The sequence below is a fragment of the Dama dama genome, unplaced genomic scaffold (genome assembly GCF_033118175.1).
Source record: "Dama dama isolate Ldn47 unplaced genomic scaffold, ASM3311817v1 ptg000085l, whole genome shotgun sequence".
NCBI classification, from domain to species: Eukaryota; Metazoa; Chordata; class Mammalia; order Artiodactyla; family Cervidae; genus Dama; species Dama dama.
Window position 1 is genome coordinate 3,475,576 of NW_026870902.1, and position 13,498 is coordinate 3,489,073.

The following is a 13,498-nucleotide window of genomic DNA, read 5'->3' on the forward strand; positions in this document are numbered from 1 at the left end:
GTATGAGAGAGGGCCCCTGAGTTTGTGGCCTCAAGTGGAATGGACACCGAGATGCTCTGACTCGAACTAAGGCTGGATATCCCTGCAGTGAACTGAATTCAGGCTCGTCTTGCATCTCCCAATAAGAAGGGATGTCTGAATCCCCAGTGGAGACCACAGAGAAAGTCCTAGTTCTCCGCATCATCGTGAACGGAGGCCTCACATCCTTTGAAAACTCGAGAGGTCCGCTTAGATCAATGCTTCCAAAGGAGACGATGCCTGACTCCTCTTGAAAATGGATAGGAGTCCCAGGATCCCTGTGGCACGTGGAAAGGGACCCTGGGTCTCCCGCCTCACGTGGAGACGCGTCCCAATTGCAATGCCAAGACTCGAGGAGAATCCCGAGGTGTCCCTCTCACCTAGGTAGGAGTCCTGACGTCGCTGAACAAACACGTGTCTGGAAGGGCCCTCCCCGTCGTAACTCGAGAATATACCCCAGGTTCCGGCCGCAACTCGAGAAAAACCATGAGACTTCCCCCTCGCCGCGAGATGAGCCGCGATTCCCCTGCACTGCGTGCAGAGCAATTCGGTGTTCCACATCAAACGTGAAAGGAGCCTTGATTTCCTTGATGGCACTCCAGAGAAAACCCAAGATCACTGTCTCAAGTCTAGAGGGATCCTGAGGTCACTGGAGCAACACGAAAGGGCTCCGTGGACCCCAAATCAACTCGAGATGAGAGCTTAGTCCCTGGCTTCGACTCAAGAGGAATACCAACTATCCACAAGCCCCTGAAGAGTTGGCTTCTCTCAGCCACAGGTATGTGAGAAGGACCCTGAGTTTGTGGCCTCAAGTGGAATGGACACCGAGATGCTCTGACTCGAAGTAAGGCCGGATATCCCTGCAGTGAATTGAATGCAGGCTCGTCTTGCATCTCCCAAGAGGAAGGGATATCTGAATCCCCTGTGGAGACCACAGAGAAAGACCTAGTCCTCCGCCTCAACGCGACCGGAGGCCTCACATCCTTTGAAAACTCGAGAGGTCCGCGGAGATCAATGCTTCCAAAGGAGACGATGCCTGACTCCTCTTGAAAATGGGTAGGCGTCCCAGGATCCCTGTGGCACGTGGAAAGGGACCCTGGGTCTCCCGCCTCACGTGGAGACGCGTCCCAATTGCCATGCCAAGAATCGCGGAGAATCCTGAGGTGTCCCTCGCACCTAGGCAGGAGTCCTGACGTCGCTGAACAAACACGTGTCTGGAAGGGCCCTCCCCGTCGTAACTCGAGAATATACCCCAGGTTCCGGCCGCAACTCGAGAAAAACCATGAGACTTCCCCCTCGCCGCGAGATGAGGCCCGATTCCCCTGCACTGCGTGCAGAGCAATTCCGAGTTCCACATCTAGCCTGAAAGGAGCCTAGATTTCCTTGATGGCACTCCAGAGAAAACCCAAGATCACTGTCTCAAGTCTAGAGGGATCCTGAGGTCACTATACCAACACGAAAGGGTTCCGTGGACGCCAAATCAACTCGAGAGAGAGCTTAGTCCCTGGCTTCGACTCAAGAGGAATACCAACTTTCCACAAGCACCTCAAGAGGAGGCTTCTCTCAGCTACAGGTATGTGAGAGGGACCCTGAATTTGTGGCCTCAAGTGTAATGGAAACCAAGATGTTCTGACTCGAAGTAAGGCCGGATATCCCTGCAGTGAATTGAATGCAGGCTCGTCTTGCATCTCCCAAGACGAAGGGATGTCTGAATCCCCTGTGGAGACCACAGAGAAAGACCTAGTCCTCCGCCTCATTGTGACCGGAGGCCTCACATCCTTTGAAAACTCGAGAGGTCTGCGGAGATCAATGCTGCCAAAGGAGACGATGCCTGACTCCTTTTGAAAATGGATAGAAGTCCCAGGATCCCTGTGGCACGTGGAAAGGGACCCTGGGTCTCCCGCCTCACGTGGAGACGCGTCCCAATTGCCATGCCAATACTCGAGGAGAATCCCGAGGTGTCCCTCGCACCTAGGCAGGAGTCCTGACGTCGCTGAACAAACACGTGTCTGGAAGGGCCCTCCCCGTCGTAACTCGAGAATATACTCCAGGTTCCGGCCGCAACTCGAGAAAAACCATGAGACTTCCCCCTCGAAGTGAGATGAGGCCCGATTCCCCAGCACTGCATGCAGAGCAATCCGTGTTCCACATCAAACGTGAAAGGAGCCTTGATTTCCTTGATGGCACTCCAGAGAAAACCCAAGATCACTGTCTCAAGTCTAGAGGGATCCTGAGGTCAGTGGAGCAACACGAAAGGGCTCCGTGGACCCCAAATCAACTCGAGATGAGAGCTTAGTCCCTGGCTTCGACTCAAGTGGAATATCAACTTACCACAAGCACCTCAAGAGGAGGCTTCTCTCAGCTACAGGTATGTGAGAGGGACCCTGAGTTTGTGGCCTCAAGTGGAATGGACACCGAGATGCTCTGACTCGAAGTAAGGCCGGATATCCCTGCAATGAATTGAATGCAGGCTCCTCTTGCATCTCCCAAGACGAAGGGTTGTCTGAATCCCCTGTGGAGACCAAAGAGAAAGACCTAGTCCTCCGCCTTAACGCGAACGGAGGCCTCACATCCTTTGAAAACTCGAGAGATCCGCGGAGATCAATGCTTCCAAAGGACACGATGCCTGACTCCTCTTGAAAATGGATAGGAGTACCAGGATCCCTGTGGCACGTGGAAAGGGACACTGGGTCTTCCGCCTCAGGTGGAGACTCGTCCCAATTGCCATGCCAAGACTCGAGGAGAATCCCGAGGTGTCCCTCGCACCTAGGCAGGAGTCCTGACGTCGCTGAACAAACACGTGTCTGGAAGGGCCCTCCCCGTCGTAACTCGAGAATATACCCCAGGTTCCGGCCGGAACTCAAGAAAAACCAAGAGACTTCCCCCTCGCCGCGAGATGTGGCCCGATTCCCCTGCACTGAGTGCAGATCAATTCCGTGTTCCACATCAAACGTGAAAGGAGCCTTGATTTCCTTGATGGCACTCCAGAGAAAACCCAAGATCACTGTCTCAAGTCTAGAGGGATCCTGAGGTCACTGGAGCAATACGAAAGGACTCCGTGGACCCCAAATCAACTCGAGATGAGAGCTTAGTCCCTGGCTTCGACTCAAGAGGAATACCAACTTTCCACAACCACCTCAAGAGGAGGCTTCTCTCAGCTACAGGTATGTGAGAGGACCCTGAGTTTGTGGCCTCAAGTGGAATGGACACCGAGATGCTCTGACTCGAAGTAAGGCCAGATATCCCTGCAGTGAATTGAATGCAGGCTCGTCTTGCATCTCCCAAGACGAAGGGATGTCTGAATCCCCTGTGGAGACCACAGAGAAAGACCTAGTTCTCCGCCTCATCGCGACCGGAGGCCTCACATCCTTTGAAAACTCGAGAGGTCCGCGGAGATCAATGCTTCCAAAGGAGACGATGCCTGACTCCTCTTGAAAATGGATAGGAGTCCCAGGATCCCAGTGGCACGTGGAAAGGGACCCTGGGTCTCCCGCCTCATGTGGAGACGCGTCCCAATTGCCATGCCAAGACTCGAGGAGAATCCCGAGGTGTCCCTCGCACCTGGGCAGGAGTCCTGACGTCGCTGAACAAACACATGTCTGGAAGGGCCCTCCCCGTCGTAACTCGAGAATATACCCCAGGTTCCGGCCGCAACTCGAGAAAAACCATGAGACTTCCCCCTCGCCGCGAGATGAGGACCGATTCCCCTGCACTGTGTGCAGAGCAATTCTGTGTTCCACATCAAACGTGAAAGGAGCCTTGATTTCCTTGATGGCACTCCAGAGAAAACCCAAGATCACTGTCTGAAGTCTAGAGGGATCCTGAGGTCACTGGAGCAACACGAAAGGGCTCCGTGGACCACAAATCAACTCGAGATGAGAGCTTAGTCCCTGGCTTCGCCTCAAGAGGAATACCAACTTTCCAAAAGCACCTCAAGAGGAGGCTTTTGTCAGCTACAGGTATGTGAGAGGGACCCTGAGTTTGTGGCCTCAAGTGGAATGGACACCGAGATGCTCTGACTTGAAGTAAGGCCGGATATGCCTGCAGTGAATTGAATGCAGGCTCCTCTTGAATCTCCCAAGACGAAGGGATGTCTGAATCCCCTGTGGAGACCACAGAGAAAGACCTAGTCCTCCACATCAACGCGACCGGAGGCCTCACATCCTTTGAAAACTCGAGAGGTCCGCGGAGATCAATGCTTCCAAAGGAGTCGATGCCTGACTCCTCTTGAAAATGGATAGGAAGCCCAAGATCCCTGTGGCACGTGGAAAGGAACCCTGGGTCTCCCGCCTCACGTGGAGACGCGTCCCAAATACCATGCCAAGACTCGAGGAGAATCCCGAGGTGTCCCTCGCACCTGGGCAGGAGTCCTGACGTCGCTGAACAAACACGTGTCTGGAAGGGCCCTCCCCGTCGTAATTCGAGAATATACCCCAGTTTCCGGCCGCAACTCGAGAAAAACCAAGAGACTTCCCCCTCGCCGCGAGATGAGGCCCGATTCCCCTGCACTGCGTGCAGAGCAATTCCGTGTTCCACATCAAACGTTAAAGGAGCCTTGATTTCCTTGATTGCACTCCAGAGAAAACCCAACATCACTGTCTCAAGTCTAGAGGGATCCTGAGGTCACTGGAGCAACACGAAAGGGCTCCGTGGACCCCAAATCAACTCGAGATGATAGCTTAGTCCCTGGCTTCGACTCAAGAGGAATACCAACTTTCCACCAGCACCTCAAGAGGAGGCTTCTCTCAGCTACAGGTATGTGAGAGGGACCCTGAGTTTGTGGCCTCAAGTGGAATGGACACCGAGATGCTCTGACTCGAAGTAAGGCCGGATATCCCTGCAGTGAATTGAATGCAGGCTCGTCTTGCATCTCCCAAGACGAAGGGATGTCTGAATCCCCTGTGGAGACCACAGAGAAAGACTTAGTTCTCCGCATCATCGTGACCGGAGGCCTCACATCCTTTGAAAACTCGAGAGGTCCGCGGAGATCAATGCTTCCAAAGGAGACGATGCCTGACTCCTCTTGAAAATGGATAGGAGTCCCAGGATCCCTGTGGCACGTGGAAAGGGACCCTAGGTCTCCCGCCTCACGTGGAGATGCGTCCCAATTGCCATGCCAAGACTCGAGGAGAATCCGGAGGTGTCCCTCGCACCTAGGCAGGAGTCCTGACGTCGCTGAACAAACACATGTCTGGAAGGGCCCTCCCCGTCGTAACTCAAGAATATACCCCAGGTTCCGGCCGGAACTCAAGAAAAACCATGAGACTTCCCCCTCGCCGCGAGATGAGGCCCGATGCCCCTGCACTGCGTGCAGAGCAATTCCGTGTTCCACATCAAACGTGAAAGGAGCCTTGATTTCCTTGATGGCACTCCAGAGAAAACCCAAGTTCACTGTCTCAAGTCTAGAGGGATCCTGAGGTCACTGGAGCAACAAGAAAGGGCTCCGTGGACCCCAAATCAACTCGGGATGAGAGCTTAGTCCCTGGCTTCGTCTGAAGAGGAATACCAACTTTCCAGAAGCACATCAAGAGGAGGCTTCTCTAAGCTACAGGTATGTGAGAGGGACATTGAGTTTGTGGCCTCAAGTGGAATGGACACCGAGATGCTCTGACTCGAAGTAAGGCCGGATATGCCTGCAGTGAATGGAATGCAGGCTCGTCTTGCATCTCCGAAGACGAAGGGATGTCTGAATCCCCTGTGGAGACCACAGAGAAAGAACTAGTCGTCCGACTCCACGCGACCGGAGGCCTCACATCCTTTGAAAACTCGAGAGGTCCGCGGAGATCAATGCTTCCAAAGGAGACGATGCCTCACTCCTCTTGAAAATGGATAGCAGTCCCAGGATCAGTGTGGCATGTGGAAAAGGACCCTGGGTCTCCTGCCTCACGTGGAGACGCGTCCCAATTGCCATGCCAAGACTCGAGGAGAATCCCGAGGTGTCCCTCGCACCTTGGCAGGAGTCCTGACGTCGCTGAACAAACACGTGTCTGGAAGGGCCCTCCCCGTCGTAACTCGAGAATATACCCCAGGTTCCGGCCGCAACTCGAGAAAAACCATGACACTTCCCCCTCCCCGCGAGATGAGGCCTGATTCCCCTGCACTGCGTGCAGAGCAATTCCGTGTTCCACATCAAACGTGAAAGGAGCCTTGATTTCCTTGATGGCACCCCAGAGAAAACCCAAGATCACTGTCTCAAGTCTAGAGGGATCCTGAGGTCACTGGAGTAACATGAAAGGGCTCCGTGTACCCCAAATCAACTCTAGATGAGAGCTTAGTCCCTGGCTTCGACTCAAGAGGAATACCAACTTTCCACAAGCACCTCAAGAGGAGGCTTCTCTCAGCTACATGTATGTGTGAGGACCCTGAGTTTGTGGCCTCAAGTGGAGTGGACACCGAGATGCTCTGACTCGAAATAAGGCCGGATATCCATGCAGTGAATTGAATGCAGGCTCGTCTTGCATCTCCCAAGACGAAGGGTTGTCTGAATCCCCTGTGGAGACCACAGAGAAAGACCAAGTTCTCCGCCTCATCGCAACCGGAGGCCTCACATCCTTTGAAAACTCGAGAGGTCCCCGCAGAACAAAGCTTCCAATGGAGACGATGCCTGACTTCTCTTGAAAATGGATAGGAGTCCCAGGATCCCTGTGGCACGTGGAAAGGTACCCTGGGTCTCCCGCCTCACGTGGAGACGCGTCCCAATTGCCATGCCAAGACTCGAGGAGAATCCCGAGGTGTCCCTCGCACCTAGGCAGGAGTCATGACGTCGCTGAACAAACACGTGTCTGGAAGGGACCTCCCCGTCGTAACTCGAGAATATACCCCCGGTTCCGGCCGCAACTCGAGAAAAACCAAGAGACTTCCCCCTCGCCGCGAGATGAGGCCCGATGCCCCTGCACTGCGTGCAGAGCACTTCCGTGTTCCACATCAAACGTGAAAGGAGCCTTGATTTCCTTGATGGCACTCCAGAGAAAACCCAAGTTCACTGTCTCAAGTCTAGAGGGATCCTGAGGTCACTGGAGCAACAAGAAAGGGCTCCGTGGACCCCAAATCAACTCGGGATGAGAGCTTAGTCCCTGGCTTCGTCTGAAGAGGAATACCAACTTTCCAGAAGCACATCAAGAGGAGGCTTCTCTAAGCTACAGGTATGTGAGAGGGACATTGAGTTTGTGGCCTCAAGTGGAATGGACACCGAGATGCTCTGACTCGAAGTAAGGCCGGATATGCCTGCAGTGAATGGAATGCAGGCTCGTCTTGCATCTCCGAAGACGAAGGGATGTCTGAATCCCCTGTGGAGACCACAGAGAAAGAACTAGTCGTCCGACTCCACGCGACCGGAGGCCTCACATCCTTTGAAAACTCGAGAGGTCCGCGGAGATCAATGCTTCCAAAGGAGACGATGCCTCACTCCTCTTGAAAATGGATAGCAGTCCCAGCATCAGTGTGGCATGTGGAAAAGGACCCTAGGTCTCCTGCCTCACGTGGAGACGCGTCCCAATTGCCATGCCAAGACTCGAGGAGAATCCCGAGGTGTCCCTCGCACCTAGGCAGGAGTCCTGACGTCGCTGAACAAACACGTGTCTGGAAGGGCCCTCCCCGTCGTAACTCGAGAATATACCCCAGGTTCCGGCCGCAACTCGAGAAAAACCATGACACTTCCCCCTCGCCGCGAGATGAGGCCTGATTCCCCTGCACTGCGTGCAGAGCAATTCCGTGTTCCACATCAAACGTGAAAGGAGCCTTGATTTCCTTGATGGCACCCCAGAGAAAACCCAAGATCACTGTCTCAAGTCTAGAGGGATCCTGAGGTCACTGGAGTAACATGAAAGGGCTCCGTGTACCCCAAATCAACTCTAGATGAGAGCTTAGTCCCTGGCTTCGACTCAAGAGGAATACCAACTTTCCACAAGCACCTCAAGAGGAGGCTTCTCTCAGCTACAGATATGTGAGAGGGACCCTGAGTTTGTGGCCTCAAGTGGAATGAACACCGAGATGCTCTGACTCGAAGTAAGACCAGATATGCCTGCAGTGAATTGAATGCAGGCTCGTCTTACATCTCCGAAGACGAAGGGATGTCTGAATCCCCTGTGGAGACCACAGAGAAAGACCTAGTCCTCCGCCTCAACGCGAGCTGAGGCCTCACATCTTTGAAAACTCGAGAGGTCCGCGGAGATCAATGCTTCCAAAGGAGACGATGCCTGCCTCCTCTTGAAAATGGATAGGAGTCCCAGGATCCCTGTGGCACGTGGAAAGGGACACTGGGTCTCCCGCCTCACGTGGAGACGCGTCCCAATTGCCATGCCAAGACTCGAGGAGAATCCCGAGTTGTCCCTCACACCTAGGCAGGAGTCCTGCCGTCGCTGAACAAACACGTGTCTGGAAGGGCCCTCCCCGTCATAACTCGAAAATATACCCCAGGTTCCGGCCGCAACTCGAGAAAAACCATGAGACTTCCCCCTCGCCGCGAGATGAGGCCCGATTCCCCTTCACTTCGTGCAGAGCAATTGCGTGTTCCACATCAAACGTGAAAGGAGCCTTGATTTCCTTGATGGCACTCCAGAGAAAACCCAAGATCACTGTCTCAAGTCTAGAGCAATCCTGAGGTCACTGGAGCAACACGAAAGGGCTCCATGGACCCCAAATCAACTCGAGATGAGAGCTTAGTCCCTGGCTTCGACTCAAGAGGAATACCAACTTTCCACAAGCACCTCAAGAGGAGGCTTCTCTCAGCTACAGGTATGTGAGAGGGACCCTGAGTTTGTGGCCTCAAGTGGAATGGACACCGAGATGCTCTGACTCGAAGTAAGGCCAGATATCCCTGCAGTGAATTGAATGCAGGCTCGTCTTGCATCTCCGAAGAAGAAGGGATGTCTGAATCCCCTGTAGAGACCACAGAGAAAGACCTAGTTCTCCGCGTCATCGCGACCAGAGGCCTCACATTCTTTGAAAACTCGAGAGGTCAGCGCAGAACAAAGCTTCCAAAGGAGACGAAGCCTGACTAATCTTGAAAATGGATAGGAGTCCCAGGATCCCTGTGGCACGTGGAAAGGGACCCTGGGTCTCCCGCCTCACGTGGAGACGCGTCCCAATTGCCATGCCAAGACTGGAGGAGAATCCCGAGGTGTCCCTCACACCTAGGCAGGAGTCCTGCCGTCACTGAACAAACACGTGTCTGCAAGGGCCCTCCCCGTCGTAACTCGAGAATATACCCCCGGTTCCGGCCGCAACTCGAGAAAAACCATGAGACTTCCAGCTCGCCGCGAGATGAGGCCCGATTCCCCTGCACTGCGTGCAGAGCAATTCCGTGTTCCACATCAAACGTGAAAGGAGCCTTGATTTCCTTGATGGCACTACAGAGAAACCCCAAGATCACTGTCTCAAATCTAGAGGGATCCTGAGGTCACTGGAGCAACACGAAAGGGCTCCGTGGACCCCAAATCAACTCGAGATGAGAGCTTTTCCCTGGCTTCGACTCAAGAGGAATACCAACTTTCCACAAGCACCTCAAGAGGAGGCTTCTCTCAGCTACAGCTATGTGAGAGGGACCCTGAGTTTGTGGCCTCAAGTGGAATGGACACCGAGATGCTCTGACTCGAAGTAAGGCCGGATATCCCTGCAAAGAATTGAATGCAGGCTCGTCTTGCATCTCCCAAGATGAAGGGATGTCTGAATCCCCTGTGGAGACCACAGAGAATGACCTAGTTTTCCGCCTCATCGCGACCGGAGGCCTCACATCCTTTGAAAACTCGAGAGGTCCGCGCAGAACAAAGCTTCCAAAGGAGACGAAGCCTGACTCATCTTGAAAATGGATAGGAGTCCCAGGATCCGTGTGGCACGTGGAAAGGGACCCTGGGTCTCCGCCTCAGGTGGAGACGCGTCCCAATTGCCATGCCAAGACTCGAGGAGAATCCCGAGGTGTCCCTCGCACCTAGGCAGGAGTCCTGACGTCGCTGAACAAACACGTGTCTGGAAGGGCCCTCCCCGTCGTAACTCGAGAATATACCCCAGGTTCTGGCGGCAACTCGAGAAAAACTATGAGACTTCCACACGCCGCGAGATGAGGCCCGATTCCCCTGCAATGCGTGCAGAGCAATTCCGTGTTCCACATCAAACGTGAAAGGAGCCTTGATTTCCTTGATGGCACTCGAGAGAAAACCCAAGATCACTGTCTCAAGTCTAGAGGGATCCTGAGGTCACTGGAGCAACACGAAAGGGCTCCGTGGACCCCAAATCAACTCGAGATGAGAGCTTAGTCCCTGGCTTCGACTCAAGAGGAATACCAAATTTCCACAAGCACATCAAGAGGAGGCTTTTCTCAGCTACAGGTATGTGAGAGGGACCCTGAGTTTGTGGCCTCAAGTGGAATGGACACCGAGATGCTCTGACTTGAAGTAAGGCAGGATATCCCTGCAGTGAATTGAATGCAGGCTAGTCTTGCATCCCCCAAGACGAAGGGATGTCTGAATCCCCTGCGGAGACCACAGAGAAAGACCTAGTCCTCCGCCTCAACGCGAACGGAGGCCTCACATCCTTTGAAAACTCGAGAGGTCCGCGGAGATCAATGCTTCCAAAGGAGACGATGCCTGACTCCTCTTGAAAATGGATAGGAGTACCAGGATCCCTGTGGCACGTGGAAAGGGACACTGGGTCTCGCGCCTCACGTGGAGCCGCGTCCCAATTGCCATGCCAAGACTCGAGGAGAATCCCGAGGTGTCCCTCGCACCTAGGCAGGAGTCCTGACGTCGCTGAACAAACACGTGTCTGGAAGGGCCCTCCCCGTCGTAACTCGAGAATATACCCCAGGTTCCGGCCGCAACTCGAGAAAAACCATGAGACTTCCCCCTCGCCGCGAGTTGAGCCCCGATTCGCCTGCACTGCGTGCAGAGCAATTCCGTGTTCCACATCAAACATGAAAGGATCCTTGATTTCCTTGATGGCACTCCAGAGAAAACCCAAGATCATTGTCTCAAATCTAGAGAGATCCTGAGGTCACTGGAGCAACACGAAAGGGCTCCGTGGACCCCAAATAAACTCGAGATGAGAGCTTTTCCCTGGCTTCGACTCAAGAGGAATACCAACTTTCCACAAGCACCTCAAGAGGAGGCTTCTCTCAGCTACAGGTATGTGAGAGGGACCCTGAGTTTGTGGCCTCAAGTGGAATGGACACCGAGATGCTCTGACTCGAACTAAGGCCGGATATCCCTGCAGTGAATTGAATGCAGGCTCGTCTTGCATCTCCGAAGACGAAGGGATGTCTGAATCCCCTGTGTAGACCACAGAGAAAGACCTAGTTCTCGGCCTCATCGCGACCGGAGGCCTCACATCCTTTGAAAACTCGAGAGGTCAGCGCAGAACAAAGCTTCCAAAGGAGACGAAGCCTGACTCATCTTGAAAATGGATAGGAGTCCCAGGATCCCTGTGGCACGTGGAAAGGGACCCTGGGTCTCCCGCCTCACGTGGAGACGCGTCCCAATTTCCATGCCAAGACTCGAGGAGAATCCCGAGGTGTCCCTCACACCTAGGCAGGAGTCCTGCCGTCACTGAACAAACACGTGTCTGGAAGGGCCCTCCCCGTCGTAACTCGAGAATATACCCCAGGTTCCGGCCGCAACTCGAGAAAAACCATGAGACTTCCCCTTCGCCGCGAAATGAGGCCCGATTCCCCTTCAACTTCGCGCAGAGCAATTCGTGTTCCACATCAAACGTGAAAGGAGCCTTGATTTCCTTGATGGCACTCCAGAGAAAACCCAAGATCACTGTCACAAGTCTAGAGGGATCCTGAGGTCACTGGAGCAACACGAAAGGGCTCCGTGGACCCCAAATCAACTCGAGATGAGAGCTTAGTCCCTGGCTTCGACTCAAGAGGAATACCAACTTTCCACAAGCACCTCAAGAGGAGGCTTTTGTCAGCTACAGGTATGTGAGAGGGACCCTGAGTTTGTGGCCTCAAGTGGAATGGACACAGAGATTCTCTGACTTGAAGTAAGGCCGGATATCCCTGCTGTGAATTGAATGCAGGCTCATCTTGCATCTCCCAAGACGAAGGGATGTCTGAATCCCCTGTGGAGACCACAGAGAAAGACCTAGTCCTCCGCCTCAACGCGAACGGAGGCCTCACATCCTTTGAAAACTCGAGAGGTCCGGGCAGATCAATGCTTCCAAAGGAGACGAGGCCTGACTCCTCTTGCAAATGGATAGAAGTCCCAGGATCCCTGTGGCACGTGGAAAGGGACCCTGGGTCTCCCGCCTCACGTAGAGACGCGTCCCAATTGCCATGCCAAGACTCGAGGAGAATCCCGAGGTGTCCCTCGCACCTAGGCAGGAGTCCTGACGTCTCTGAACAAACACGTGTCAGGAAGGGCCCTCCCCGTCGTTACTCGAGAATATAAATCAGGTTCCGGCCGCAACTCGAGAAAAAATATGAGACTTCCCCCTCGCTGCGAGATGAGGCCCGATTCCCCTGCACTGCGTGCAGAGCAATTCCGTGTTCCACATCAAACGTGAAAGGAGCCTTGATTTCCTTGATGGCACTCCAGAGAAAACCCAAGATCACTGTCTCAAGTCTAGAGGGTTCCTGAGGTCACTGGAGCAACACGAAAGGGCTCCCTGGACCCCAAATCAACTGGAGATGAGAGCTTAGTCCCTGGCTTCGACTCTAGAGGAATACCAACTTTCCACAAGCACCTCAAGAGGAGGCTTCTCTCAGCTACAGGTATGTGAGAGGGACCCTGAGTTTGTGGCCTCAAGTGGAATGGACACCGAGATGCTCTGACTCGAAGTAAGGCCGGATATGCCTGCAGTGAATTGAATGCAGGCTCGTCTTGCATCTCCGAAGACGAAGGGATGTCTGAAACCCCTGTGGAGACCACAGAGAAAGACCTAGTCGTCCAACACAACGCGACCGGAGGCCTCATATCCTTTGAAAACTCGAGAGGTCCGCGGAGATCAGTGCTTCCAAAGGAGACGATGCCTGCCTCCTCTTGAAAATGGATAGGAGTCCCAGGATCCCTGTGGCACGTGGAAAGGGACCCTGGGTCTCCCGCCTCACGTGGAGACGCGTCCCAAATGCCATGCCAAGACTCGAGGAGAATCCCGAGGTGTCCCTCGCACCTAGGCAGGAGTCCTGACGTCGCTGAACAAACACGTGTCTGGAAGGGCCCTCCCCGTCGTAACTCGAGAATATACCCCAGGTTCCGGCCGCAACTCGAGAAAAATCATGAGACTTCCAGCTCGCCGCGAGATGAGGCCCAATTCCCCTGCACTGCATGCAGAGCAATTCCGTGTTCCACATCAAACGTGAAAGGAGCCTTGATTTCCTTGATGGCACTCCAGAGAAAACCCAAGATCACTGTCTGAAGTCTAGAGGGATCCTGAGGTCACTGGAGCAACACGAAAGAGCTCCGTGGACCCCAAATCAACTTGAGATGAGAGCTTAGTCCCTGGCTTCGACTCAAGAGGAATACCAACTTTCCACAAGCAACTC